This window comes from Leopardus geoffroyi, chromosome D3, assembly GCF_018350155.1.
Source record: "Leopardus geoffroyi isolate Oge1 chromosome D3, O.geoffroyi_Oge1_pat1.0, whole genome shotgun sequence".
Lineage (NCBI taxonomy): Eukaryota > Metazoa > Chordata > Mammalia > Carnivora > Felidae > Leopardus > Leopardus geoffroyi.
Window position 1 is genome coordinate 84,272,364 of NC_059339.1, and position 14,147 is coordinate 84,286,510.

At 37.3% G+C, this 14,147-nt stretch overlaps 1 pseudogene; it reads right to left on the reverse strand.

Moving 5' to 3' along the window:
- Positions 1-12,641: 12,641 nt before the first annotated feature.
- On the reverse strand, positions 12,642-13,905 carry LOC123587745 (annotated as a pseudogene).
- Positions 13,906-14,147: the final 242 nt, after the last annotated feature.

Consider the following 14,147-nt stretch of genomic DNA (forward strand, 5'->3'; position numbering starts at 1 on the left):
GTTTATCTTAAAAATCAGAAAAGGATATAACAAAAGTTTCCGTTTTTAAATTTTAGGTGGGGAGAATATGAATTTTCGTTTAAAGATTACATATATATATATATATATAATTTTATACTTTTACATGGATAGCTTTTCTTTATATATATAAAGAATGTATATAGTATATTCTATATAACTATATATATGGTTTTTCTTTTACCTATATAAAACTATATATATATGTAGTTTTTCTATTACATGGATAGCTTTTCTCCATATATATATATATATTCTATATATAACTATATATATAGTTTTTCTTTTACCTATATAAAACTATATATGTATATATATGTATATATATCTTCTATATGGATAACCTTTATATATATATATATATATATATATATATATATATATATAAAGAATGTATATATAGAGAGAGTTTTTCTTTCTATACACTTGGCTTAAATGCAATCCTGTGCCATCATGGGACTAGGAAAAAGCAAACCCCTAACTGGGCTGCAAATAAATAGAACAAATAAATTTACCTCTTTCTATATCCCATGTTCCAGGGATAAATGGAGACACCTTCGGCCGAAAGGCAGGTGTAAATCATAGCAGCAAGTATTAAGTGCTGGGAAGGCACTTACAATTTGCTTTAACGACACAGTGAAGAGAGCACACAGCGCTGCTTAGAGGAAGCAGGAGAGCTTCATGCAGAAGAGTGTAGCTACTTTGGGACTTGGGGGATAATTAGAAAACCTCCAAGTGGTAAAAGAGGGGACGGGACACTCATCCTCTTAACAAAATTCAAGAAGAAAAAATGAAGAAACAAGCAACTTGGAAAGCCCAAGTATGACTTAAAGATCGAAAATGTGTGCCATGGAAAAATTCATCTTTTATCAGGATTGAACTACCTCTGAAGGACTTAGTTGCCAGGGAGGGACTCAACTTCTTTCAGGCTTGGACAACCTCTAATGATAGCCTGACTTTTTATTTGATGAACAGCATTTTAATCATATTTACTTTTTGATTATGTCACGACTGTGTTGTTAAATCTATCTGCAATCACCTGAAACTCTGGAGTATTGGGTCTAGTGTTTGTAGGGAGAGATTTTTACTTCCTTCTATAATTTAAAAAGAATCTGTCTAATCGTGACTGTTACCGAGTTACTTAAGAGGGTTCCCTGCCTACTTGTTAAGTTGTAACCTCCTGAGGAGTCCCTTAGAAAGCCATTAATTATGTCATAAGGAGTGGGGTTCAATTTTCATCACATCAGCAGATAGATCTTCTCTGTCATTTTGCTGATAATAATCATTGAACAACAAGCAATCACCCAGTTATCTCGACATTAGGAGAGACCGAACCTAAGAACGTGCCTGTTATACTAAACAGCATAAGTCACACTGGCTGTTGTAACAAACACTCCCCCAGATCAGTGCTTTTTTCCGTCTCATGCCGCAGACGATACCAAGTGTGCAGCTCAAGAGTTTTTTGTCCATTCTGCAGCTCTGCCATTTTGAAGTTCTTCACTCATAGTTACAAGGATAAGAGAGAGAGAAAACGTGAGGATAACACTTGTTAGGGTCGGGTCATTATTTCTCCGCACAATTCATAGTCCAAACCCAGTCACATGTCACGTTGCTCACACTTTATTCTCATGGAAGTTGGGAATGTTGGGAGATGTGGTCTGATCAGAGAAAGAAAAGAAGGTTGGTGAATATCTAGCCACCAACTAATTATACATATATAATATATTATATATATATATATATATATATATATATATATGTGTGTGTGTGTGTGTATGTGTGTGTGTATATATATATATATATATATATATATATATAGTATATTACTAGCCCCAAACTATTACAAATAAGTTCAACATCTCTAGAGTAGATACAGATATACAGATATGCATCCCTCCAGCTCTAGATTTTTAATCGTCCTAGATTCTCAAAAATATACCATTACAAAAAAATCTAATCTTTCATCCTTCACGAATTGTTTCTATGATGTTTGATTTTTATTTGATTCCCTCAACCCCAAAGGTGGAAAAATTAAGGATGAACCCAGAGAAGCAATCGTTAAACTTTAAGAGAGTTATCTGACAAGAGTTCAATAAAGAGAATGACAATGTATTTATTTCATTGTAAAAAGGTCAGCACTTGCACTTGTGGCTATGTACTACTAGGTACTTGATGATGTATGTGACTACCCATGCCAAAGAGTATTTTTATTCAGAAAAAACAAATATATTCCAATAGATCAGAAGACTCGACTTCTTCAGAAATGTAACACAGTACAAACCTTGGCCAGGCAAAATTTAACTCGTTACTACCAGTAAACAAGAGGCACTGAGCTAGTGAAAAACAAAAAAATGATTTTCAAGAACTATATAAATTCAGTGCCTACAATGTAGAATTTTAACATAAGCAAACAGTGATTATACTGGTGATTTGAAACCCTCGTTACAGATGCCTTCATCGGGCATCAAAATTGCTTAACTCTGGTTTCCACTTTTCCCTTCAAAATGTCACTCCAAACAGCAGAGGAAAGCAGATGTTGGCTGGGAGGAGGGAGCATGAGGGAGTGTTTTCTGCGTGTGCTCCGCGGGGTTTGATTTTACTGTTGTGTGTTACCAGACGGTACTCCTTTATAGATAAAAAGAAGTGTGGAGGACAAAGGAAACCACGACCGATGAGTGAATTAGGCGGGAAAAGTGGACCAAAGCTTCTCTAAAGCATGTTTACATGAATACAGCTGGCATGAAAGAAGTTACTTTCTGCGTGGCACTCAAAGCTGTCTTGCTCCACAACCATCATTATTCCAGAGGAAAATCACCATGCTTTGAAACCCTTGCCTTGAAGAGGGGGAAAAAAAATCAACACACATTAAAAACCAAAATACGAATGTGTTGTGGTACCTAACTGTGCATTTGATCAAGAACTTGAATAAGAGCTACACTAAATTTTTAGACATGCAGAAATGGAGAGAACCAATAAGAAAAATATTCATGGAAGAGAAAGAGAGAATGGGTATATTGGATGTTCAAAAGTGACTTGGTCCTTGAATAAAACGAAGTCTTGAAAGATGTAAGAATTCTGTACTTGAAATTAATAATATTAAGCTTAATTTAACATACTTTGTGTTTTTACTTTCTAAGTGACTTAGACTGGCCTTGCCTCATAATTTCCCCCAAATGTGTGTACAGGGAACCTGTCACTTTTTTCTGAGAGGACTAGAACTGGCAAAGTCATGTTTAAAAATAGATAAAGTAGCAATTGTTTTATTGAACTGCGTAGAAAGAAAAAAAAAAACTCACACATTGAAAAAGATAATTTTCAGACTCCATTAAATAGATAATTTTAGACTCCATTAAAATAGATTATAAAAGTACATACTTTCAAACACATGAGAACACACACCCACATTATTTAACATGTCTTTGTGTCAATCATGCTTACAATAAAACTGCGTAGTAGGTATTAATATTCTCACTTCAGAAATGAGGAAGCTATGGCTCAAAATAGTTAAGTAACTCTCCCAAGTCATATTACAAATAAATAGACCAAGTATTGCATTTTAGAAATGCCCGACTCCTAACATCCAGATCTTTCCTCTACACGGTGCCGCTTACATATTACCCACGCTGATGGGAATTCCTTCGATTCCTCTGCTGAACCATAGCATTCCTGCACTGAGCACCATCATCATATTAAAACTACCACGGTATCCATGTAGCTCCCACAAGACAATGGATTCTTTCTCTTCCTGAAAATCGGGGCCTTGGCTAAAGCATCTCAATCGATATTTCAATGATGTCTATTAAAGAACAAATCCCCATGTTGTCCTGGAGAGGACTGTGGCTTTGCACCAGATCAACCCGGGCTTCTATTCCTGCCTACCATCCATTGGCTTTATGACGAGGTATAAGTTGTTTAGATTTGAGGGGACACTTTCCTAGTTTTTGAAAACGGAATAAAAATATATGCCTTACTGAATGAACAGAGCTTAAATCATCCAATGTACGCAAAACACCATGCACATAATTGTGCCATGAGCGTCAACTTTAACTCTGTGATCCAGAGCCAGAAAGAGAACTGAGGCATGAAAAACTACTTAGACTACATGAAATATCTGTAAGAATTTTTTTCTGGTTACACCTAAGTACTATTATATCTACACACAATTCCATGCAATTGTTACATATATTATGTCTGAGAGTATAATTTAAAGTACTTGAGGGAATATAATTACTACATTATAAATGAAATGAAGAGAATGAGATTTTTGAGTTGAATTTAAAGCAAAATTAAAACATATTTATGATGTCACTTTAATAACAGAATGGTAATCTATATCTCAAATAACTTCAGGTAGTTTTTTTCTGTACATAAAAGTTTCTCAGAAGGAAAATCACACTGCTGAAAAACTAAGTTTGACAAATATTAGTTTCTTTTTTTTTTTAAGTTTACTTATTTAGTTTGAGAGAGAGAGAGAGAGAGCATGAGCATGGGGAGGGGGACAGAGAGAAAGAAAGAGTTAAAATCCCATGCAGGCTCTCTGCTGTCAGTGTGGAGTCTGACTCAGGGCTTGAACTCACAAACCTTGAGATCATGACCTGAGCCAAAATTAAGAGCTGGGTACTTAACTGACTGAGCCACCCGGGGACCCCAATATTAGTTTCTTTTTATCTGTGTTCCTATCACACTAGGAAGATCTGACTGTTTTATAGTATTCAGAAACTAGATAGATAAATGGTCAATAGCTACAAAAATCCATAAACAGTAAAAATAATATAACTTTCAATATTTGCTTCCTAGGGGATACTGTTTGTATCATGATTATATTCATGGCCCCAATATCTAATTTAATTAATTAATATAAAATGATGTTAGAAGTTATTTTCTCTGTGGACCTTGATGTAAGGTGGCAGTTCTGAAGTTAGCTGACGTCGCCCCCTGTTTGACACTCAGAAGAGACTAGAATTTTGAGTTCTGTGACACCCGAGGAGAGGAAATAGAAAGAAGTTTTCTGTAAGGAGGCAGCAGCTAGGGGCCAAAAAAAGAATCTCTAATTCAATTTTTTTCAAGTTTTTAGTTGATACCTGCACCATGCTAAAATTCTCTTGAAATAGGCCCAAAAAGTGAAGAAAATATTACATTATATTATGATCTTTCATTAATGATATACTAGAAAATTGAGGGAAGATTCTGTCTGAGTGTAGGACGAATCAACCAGAAAAAGTATCAAGCTGCAGACATGCAGATAAGATTAGCAACTGTTATCACGAGAAGGCAGGAGAAGTGACATATCACAACCCCAAAACAGAAACAAATTCAGTGGAATCCTGTGGAAATCCTGAGGAAATCACCTGAAATTCTGGCACATCACTGACATCATAGATGTTGTATGTTTTTGGTAGTTAAATTGTGGTTTTGTTCTTTAAAAAAATAGATAACCCAAGAAACTGGATGTCATAAAAACACTTCAGTATAGGAGCATGCTCATGCAAGCCCAAGTACGGAGCTTTAAAAGTGGAATGCTTGGGGTGCCTGGGTGGCTCAGTCGGTTGAGTATCCGACTTTGGCTCAGGTCATGGTCTCATGGTTGATGAGTTCAAGCCCCACATCGGGGTTCCCTGCTGTCAGCTTGTCAGTGCACAGTCTGCTTTGGATCCTCTGTCCCCCTCTGTCTGTCCTACCCCCCTTGCCCTCTCCCCCAAATAAATAAATAAAAAAAGTGGAACTCTCAAATCCTAGGAATATATCTATATCTATCTATATCTATATCATCTATATCTAATCTATTTCTATATCTATCCTGAAGATAATTCTGGCATTTTAGACACAGAGTAAAGAATGAATACTAGGCTCAAGTCCTGTATTTTTCCAATTTTGTAACATGGAATAAATCTTTGAGCTTCTATCTCTTTTACTATGAACATAAATAATAGTTTAAAACATGACAGATGCTGTTCTAAGAGCTTCACATATTCAACTCAACTGGCATTTGAGTTGAGGTAAGTTCATGGAAGGTTCTTGCCATTATAATCCTTTTACAGCTTGAGGAAACTGAGGTACAGAGATGTTAAGTAACTGGCCCGAAGCCATGCATTGCAGAAGCTGGATTTGAACTCAGAAAATTGGGCTCCAACCAGATGGAATTGACTCCCTGCTTATCCCATTGTAGATATTAATTTATTCTTTTTTTTTTTAAGTGTATTTATTTATTTTGAGAGAGACAGAGACAGTACAAGTGGGGGAGGGACAGAGAGAAATGGAGAGAGAGAGAATCCCAAACAGGCTCCGCACAGCCAGCGCGGTGCCCAATGCAGGGCTCGAAACCATGAAGCAGCAAGATTATGACCTGAGCTGAAACCAAGAGTCAGACGCTTAACCAACTGAGCCACCCAGGTGCCCTATATTCATTTATTCTTTATCTCAATTTACCTCTTTACCTTTGCTAAGTTCCTGAGACATGCACGGCAAAGGTTAGCACATTCCCATCCCAAAGTGTGTCATTTCAGGCAAGAAAGCTTTCCTAACACACACCTTATACATAGATGCCATGTTTTATTTACAACATATTTTGCAATTTATAGATTCTGGTATAAAGGAAAACAAGAATATATATACACATATTCAGATAATTATTTTTAATTGTCCCTCTCATTATTTTGCATAGTTTAGACCAATGTCCTATTTAGTTATTCTCTCTTTCTCTCATATATATATTTATAAAAATATATATATATAAATATTTATATATATTTATATTTATAGGTAAGGCAGCTTTTATCAAAATAAATAGTTTGAAACTAAATGCTTGTTGAACGAGGAGTGGAGCAGATTATTTGGAAAATGCCTTCTTATAAATCAATGTACTAGTATATGCCCCATTTCCGAAAGAGTTCAAAATAGTTAAAATACTATATAATATTGTCAAGTTTTGTAGCTGACTTTAATAGATTTCTAAGAATTCATATTTATATTCAAACATAAATGCTGGTTTGTCTTTATTCATAACCTGTTTCAATATTTTTAAAAAATTGACTGACTTGTGTGTCTAATGACCGGTTCATTGGGCGGCAGAGGGAAACGTTTCCAACCCACTGTGATGGCTTCCGTGTGGAGGAGCACTGATCACGTGTGCTCTACTCTTCTCCCCATGGAGGTGAGGTTACCCAGTGATGAATCTGAGGGGGAACTGGGCTTAGTCCACACTCTACTGCCTCCAAGAGTAAATACTCTATCCATTTCTTGGCTTTCAAAATACTCTATCCATATTCTTGGCCTTCACGCCAAGATTAATATAAGGGCAGATTCCCATGTGAGATTTCCAGCACCACCTGGGACTGAGTGGGAGGGACATCTGCATATATCTGGTCATAACTATAAGGGAGTCCATTTGTAGCCACACCCCTCCAATCTAGCTGTTCTCACTAATAAAGTTTCCATTTCAATTTCTTTTTCTGCTCTCATGATCTCTCTCTCTCTCTCTCTCTCTCTCTCTCTCTCGTTGTCAGTAGAATCAGAATTTAAGCAGGGAAGTAGAAGTACAATGTGTTTCCCTCCTCAAAATTTACCAGTCCGGTGCTTGTATGCAGATTAAAAACACACAATAAGAAACATTCAAAACATTTATCAAGCCACAAGTTGTGCTGTCAGAACAAAATGATGGAGGAGTCCCTACTATCAAGAACCTAATAATTCATCAGCAACGAAAATAATCATGTAATGCGTAGCATGCAAGATGAAATGCATGGTGATAGGCAGGATACTGCGCACCTAAGATGTCCATGCATAACTACAGAACCTGTAAATATGCTAAACTACATAGCAAAGGAGAACTAATGAGAACTATTGCTAATGAGCTGCCTTTGAAGTGGGAGGATTATTCTGGATTACGTGGGTGGGCCCAGTGTAATCACTAGGATACTTAAAAGTGAAAAAGGCTAGGGGCACCTGGGTAGCTCAGTCGGTTGAGCATCTGACTTCTGTTCAGGTCACCATCTTGCAGTCTGTGAGTTCAAGACCCTCACAGGGCTCTCTGCTGTCAGCACAGGGCCCACTTTGGATCCTCTGTCCCCCTCTCTCTCCGCACCTCCCCTGCTCATGTTCTCTCTTTCAAAAACAAATTAACATTTTTTTTTTAAGTGGAAAAGGCCAACAGAGATGAGAGAATTAAAGAGATGGCAGTATGAGAAAGCCATAACTCAACGTTGACGGCTTTGAAGATGCATTAATGGGGATATGAACCAAAGAATATGGGTGGCCTCTGAAAACACAAGGAAACAGATTCTCCCCTAGACCCTCTAGGAAGAAATAGAGGCCTACTAACACCTTTATTTTAGCCCAGTGGGACTCCTTTCAGACCTCTCTATAATTGAAAGACCATAAGTTTGTGGGTTTTTTTAGGACACCAAGTTTATGGTCATATGTTACAGCAGCAATAATGACCTTATACATGTATGATCAAAATTCTATGAAAGCATAGAAAAGGAAGTATGCAGTTCTGTTTGGATGCTTAATGCACATTGATCAAAAACAAAAGTCATTCATGAGCAGAAATTTTCAATTATTGGGGTTTGATTTTATTATGCTTTCCATAATCATAAGCCCCATTTCTCATGACCTATTAAAATATCTAAATTCAAGAGACAACAATTTATAGATGGGTAATTTGTACAGCTCATGTAGCCTCTGGTTTTCCACACGGGATGTTGTTATGAATAAGCTACATGACAATAAAAGCAATTTGAGCACATCTTTAAAAAAATGTTTAAATAAACATTATGATTTAACAACCTCTGCCAAGCACTGTCAACAGAAGCAAGAAACATGAATACTTTTTAATAGCAGATGTATAGTAGTTTCTCCTAGTGTGAAGTCTAAATCAGCACCCTGAGAAAATTAATGATGTGTTTGTCAGAGATTTGGCTTAAATGGCTGTATATAAATACAACGACAATCCTTGCGAATATGTATTCATATTTTCAAATTTGTTAATATGGTAAGGAATGCCATTTTACTTTTGAATACCCTGTTCAATATTGTCAACTTATCAGGGCCCAAAATACAGTGTTGCTTGTTCCCAGAATGTTTGCATTTTTAAAATCACCTTCATATTTCCACACATGCACACACATGCACACTTACTTCAATAAATCTTGATTCTGCCCACTTGTGAAAAATTATCACCCAACACAAATTTAATATTTTGAATTTTATTTTCCCAACAATCATCCACACCGGGAAAGCTTGAAATCCGTTTCTTTCATCCAAGTATAATTTTAAGTCTACAAGATTAATATTTGGAACTCACTACTGATGAAGAACCGAAGACAAATTTTTAAACTAAAAAATCACTTTATGTCAGATAAAAATGAATCCTGAAAGGTTTTTGAATTTACTTCAAATTATTTTCTTTTCTTTCAGTCTTGTCTGGGTACCTCTCTAAGACTGGATTTTCTACCATGAGTGTTATGGAATCAAAACACAGAGATTAAGGTAGACATTAACCTCTAGGCAAGGCATTGCCATTTATTCAATCTAAATTAGATGGGTTGACAAACAAAATGCAAGTTCTTCTGTAACATGAAGAATATTATTGATATACATGAAACTGACTTAAAATGTGCTCATGGGAGTTTAGAATAGGGATTGTAACTTGACTCAGAATCTTTGGTCAAGGTGGGTGAGCAACAAAAAGTTATAACTGTAATCATATTTCCAATACTAATTACCTCCACTCATACTTTCAATGGATAATATGCATAGTTTTGGCAATCCTTTTTTTTTCCTATTGTGTGTTTGATATGATTATCAGAATGTGATTTTATGTCTGTTGGCCCTAATAATAAAATTGTTTTGTTTCTCTTTTATATGTCCTTTTTCTAGCAACTTTATTTTTCATATTTCATATTTTATTGTATTTTACAAAAGCACAGACCACTGATGATTTGCAATTAAAAAGAAAACTGTCCCAAACCACAGATGGCTGGAAATTACTAGTATACAATCCCTTCAGTTTTAAGGATAAGGAAAAGAAGCCATAGCGAGATTAATAGTTTTTCACAGAAAAAAAATCAAGTTGTATTGTAGCTCGAAGCCCAAGGAATGTTAATAAATATCAAAGTACAGAGTGGAGTCATTTTCAGCGAAGACCCACAGTATGTTGGCGCTGAGCCCTGTCTTGTTAAAAATTTAATTAATGACCAGAAGGAAGACAGATAAGGGCATGGCTTTAAGATTTATAGATGGCAGCAAGCTGGGAGTGATAACTAAAGCATTAGAAACAAAATTAAGAGAAAAAAAATGGTGTTGACCATCTGGTATGCTGTGTAGGAACCCAGACAAAACTTTGTAGAAATCTAATGGGAGTCTGGTACTTTGGAAAACTCAGCAGTGTAATTTCAGATAAAAAGGAAACCTTGAAAACAACAACAACAACAACAACAACTACTATAGAATTGAGTTGGACTTACATGTGCATTGCGATAAGCAGCATAAGGTCCTGAAAATTCCAACACAGAGACATGCAGTTTGCAAAATTGGGTTAAAATGGCCCTCCCGGCTCAAAGAAAAATTTCAAACTATATTTTTATTTTTGCCTTTGTCACCTGTAAAGGGGATTTCTCCCCATCACAAACGGCTCTCAATTAGTCCAGATCCCAAACCTAATGTCCTGGGGCCGTAGCTGCGTCCCACACCCTCACTGGGCCTTCCTCCAGTCCAGAAGGGCTATGCGATTGCAGGTGAAAGAGGAGAGAGCCGGGCAGCATGTTTGGGGCACAGACCATTGCCTATCTGTGCAAACGTGATGGTCCACAGATGACACACTGCTCTCCAGCAGGACAGACAGAGTGACAGCTTTGTGCCCAATCCGCTTCCACGCCTCACCCCTGGACTTGACTGAAGGTCGGTTGGCCTTCACCACACTGGAGTTCAGTTTTCTCTCGGGTGCTCCACCTTTTCCCTTTTCCCCTCTCTGTCTGCACACATAACAAATAATACCGAATATACCCGCGGAGGTGTGAAGCCGCCTGAGTGTGAGTTGGAAGAGGAAGGGACGGCCCAGGAGGTCATAATGTACACACTACATTTCTTGGCTTCTTAACATTAACTGATTGTTTTTAGGGGAATGACTCATGACTATGTGAATGTTAATAATAATGCATAATCTCACTATTAAGACATCTGTTGTATTATGGAATATATATGTATATGGAATATATATGTATAGAAATATATATGTATATGGAATATATATGTATATATATATTATCCCATATATATAATATATATATACATATATATTCCATATACATATATATTCCTATATACACACACATACACACATATATATATATATATATATATATATATATAACATTTACTTATTTTATGGGGCTTTAAAGAAATTTGGGGTGTAATAAAGTAATTAAGTAATCTTCTCCCATGCCTCCATTTCCCCATTTCTCAAATGGGGATAGTATTATCCCACCTAGTTTTTGTATCCATATTATTGGCTTTATTAGGATATGATGGTTCCATTGCCCTAAATTAACCTCCACTTCCAAGAGATGGCCAGCAAATTCAGAGAGGTCCACAGGGCTCCTCTGCTCACCTTCTTCCTGCCCCTGCCACCTCTGCTGTGCCCCCCTTAGGGACAACACTTTGTGGTGGGGACCCTGTCTGAGACGTGTGACCTCTGGGTGCCCAAGCTCCATGCCCAGATAAATCACCTGGAACCCGGGCGGCCCGCCTAGTCACCCCAAGTGCTGGGAGGGCTGGGAAAGAACTGAACAGAGGACACTGAGGCCCAGGGGAGAACACAAAACCAGCCTCAGACTGCCTGAGGGACACCTTCCTTATAGACGACCTGGCTCAAAGTGACACTCCCTCTCCTTTCTGCTTAAGGAACGTTCACACATTCTCCAAACCACTTTATGGCCAACCCGATGGAGAAGTCTTTTCTGCCACCCCTAGGGACCCAGGATTAACCTTGTCTCAGGATGATAAAAATGGAAACAAACATACCCTCAAGCAGAGAGCTTCATTGGACACCCGGGAAGAACTGGGAAGCCCCAGGCCTTGACAACCACACACGTATCTGACACAAATGCTCTGTAATGGAGGCCAGTAAAATCCTCATGTGTGCCTCTTACCGGAGTTCCAAACTGCACATCACCTATAAAGAACTGTATGAAAATAAGGAAAAGTAAGTAGAAGCAGAGATGAGAAAGTGAAGTTTCAGAAAAAGAGATTTCTAAAAGAAAATTATTTCTTTTAATGTTAATTTATTTATTGTTGAGAGAGAAAGAGAGAGAGAGAGACAGCGCGCGAGCATGGGGGCACAGAGACCAAAACGGGCCTCGAACTCACAAACCGTGAGATCGTGACCGGAGCCCAAATCAAGAGTCTGACATTTAACCGACTGAGCCACCGAGATGTCCCAAAAAACACATGGGTATTTTCTACATGAGATTTATCTCAAGGGTAAATTCCTGAAGTTTGGTTTCCTGGATCAAAAGGTCAATGTATGTCTAGTTTGGTTAGAAATTTTGAAATTCTCCTCAGTAAGGATTTTACAAGAGGCAGTCCTACTAGATTGTAGGACTTCAAATTTTGCTATACTCCTGCTAGCAAAGAGTGTTGTTAGAGTTCTTAATTTTTGCCATTCTGATACATATGCTAGTTTTTGTGTGCAACTTTTGATTGAGAGTGATTTGTACATATTTCCATATTGTCAAATTACTTCCATGTTTTTGGTAAATTATCTACGTGTTTATCCATTGTTATGGAGGGTTTTTTTGTCAATTTTTCTCACCCTTTTAGGAGTTCCCTATTAGTGGGGTATTAGTCTTTATCAATGATATTGATTTATATTCTCATTTTCCATTTTTCCTTTTCTCTTGTTTTGGTGGGTTTTCCTATGAAATTATTATCATCTTTTGCTTTTATGCAGTTAAGTATATAAAATTTTTGTTTTATTACGAATTCCAGTAGGTCAAGAAGGCAAATGCAATAGCAGTTTCTTTATTTATATTTTGTTTTAAGAAAGCCCCAGTACAATACAGCTTTTATCACATCTTTAAAATATCACAAATAAGTCTGAAAAATCATCTGACATCTTGCTGTTTCTGGAGCAGGACGACTTAGATCTTATTCATTAGCCTGTCGAACTGTTCCTTTTTCAGAAGCGTACGTACCATCCTCAAATTTTCTGATATCCTTGCTGGTAACTGTTGTGGCTTGCTGAATCAAAGCAGCTAAGTTTGAGACAAGTTCAATGTGTTCTGGGCTTGAGATACTGAACAAGCAACATCTGGCCTCACTCAAACCCTTCAGGTGTATTTTTCACCCAAGAAATTTCAGATTTCAACAAGACCACCATTCTCCTTAATAACAACGTTGATGGGGAAGTGAGCATACATGGACCTCATCTTGTAACAAAAGCCCAGATTAACGCCCTTGACCATGTTCTGTACATGACTACAGATAGTGTAAACAGTAGCCAGTTCCTTCTTATTTCCCACCATTTGTCAACTTGGAGCCTTTTTTTTTTCTTCCAGTAGGCTCTACACTCAGCATGGAGCCCAATGTGGGGCTTGAACTCACAGCCCTGAGATCAAGACCCAAGCTGAGATCAAGAGCTGGAGGCTTAACTGACCGAGCCATCCAAGTACCCCTCTTTCTTTTCTTTCCAAGGAAACTGAGTTCTACATTGATGTGATGAAGTCCCTCCGAAGTCCCTTTGGGGCCCTTCAGAGTAACAGTGAGCCCTGCAGAGTGATGTTGACATTTTCTGAAATGACAGTCTGGTTGCCAAGACTGGTCTTCATTCTTGCAGTAGATGGGGCAAAAGGCAATAGCATTTTTGATGGTTCTCATACCTTCTTAAATATATGTTTCCATCTGTTTCATTGATTTTCAATCTAAAGTGCATCGTTTAGTATTTCTTTAGCTCAAATAAGTTGATAAATATTTTCTCAGGTTTTGTTGATAACACAGGAGACAACTGTTTTCTTTCTCCTGAAACAACCCTCAGGCTAGAAGTGGTTTATAGAATTCTGGGTTGACAGCTTGGGTCTTTTGGGGGTTGTGTGTGTGTATGTGTGTGTGTGTGTGTGTGTGTTTCATTCACCACT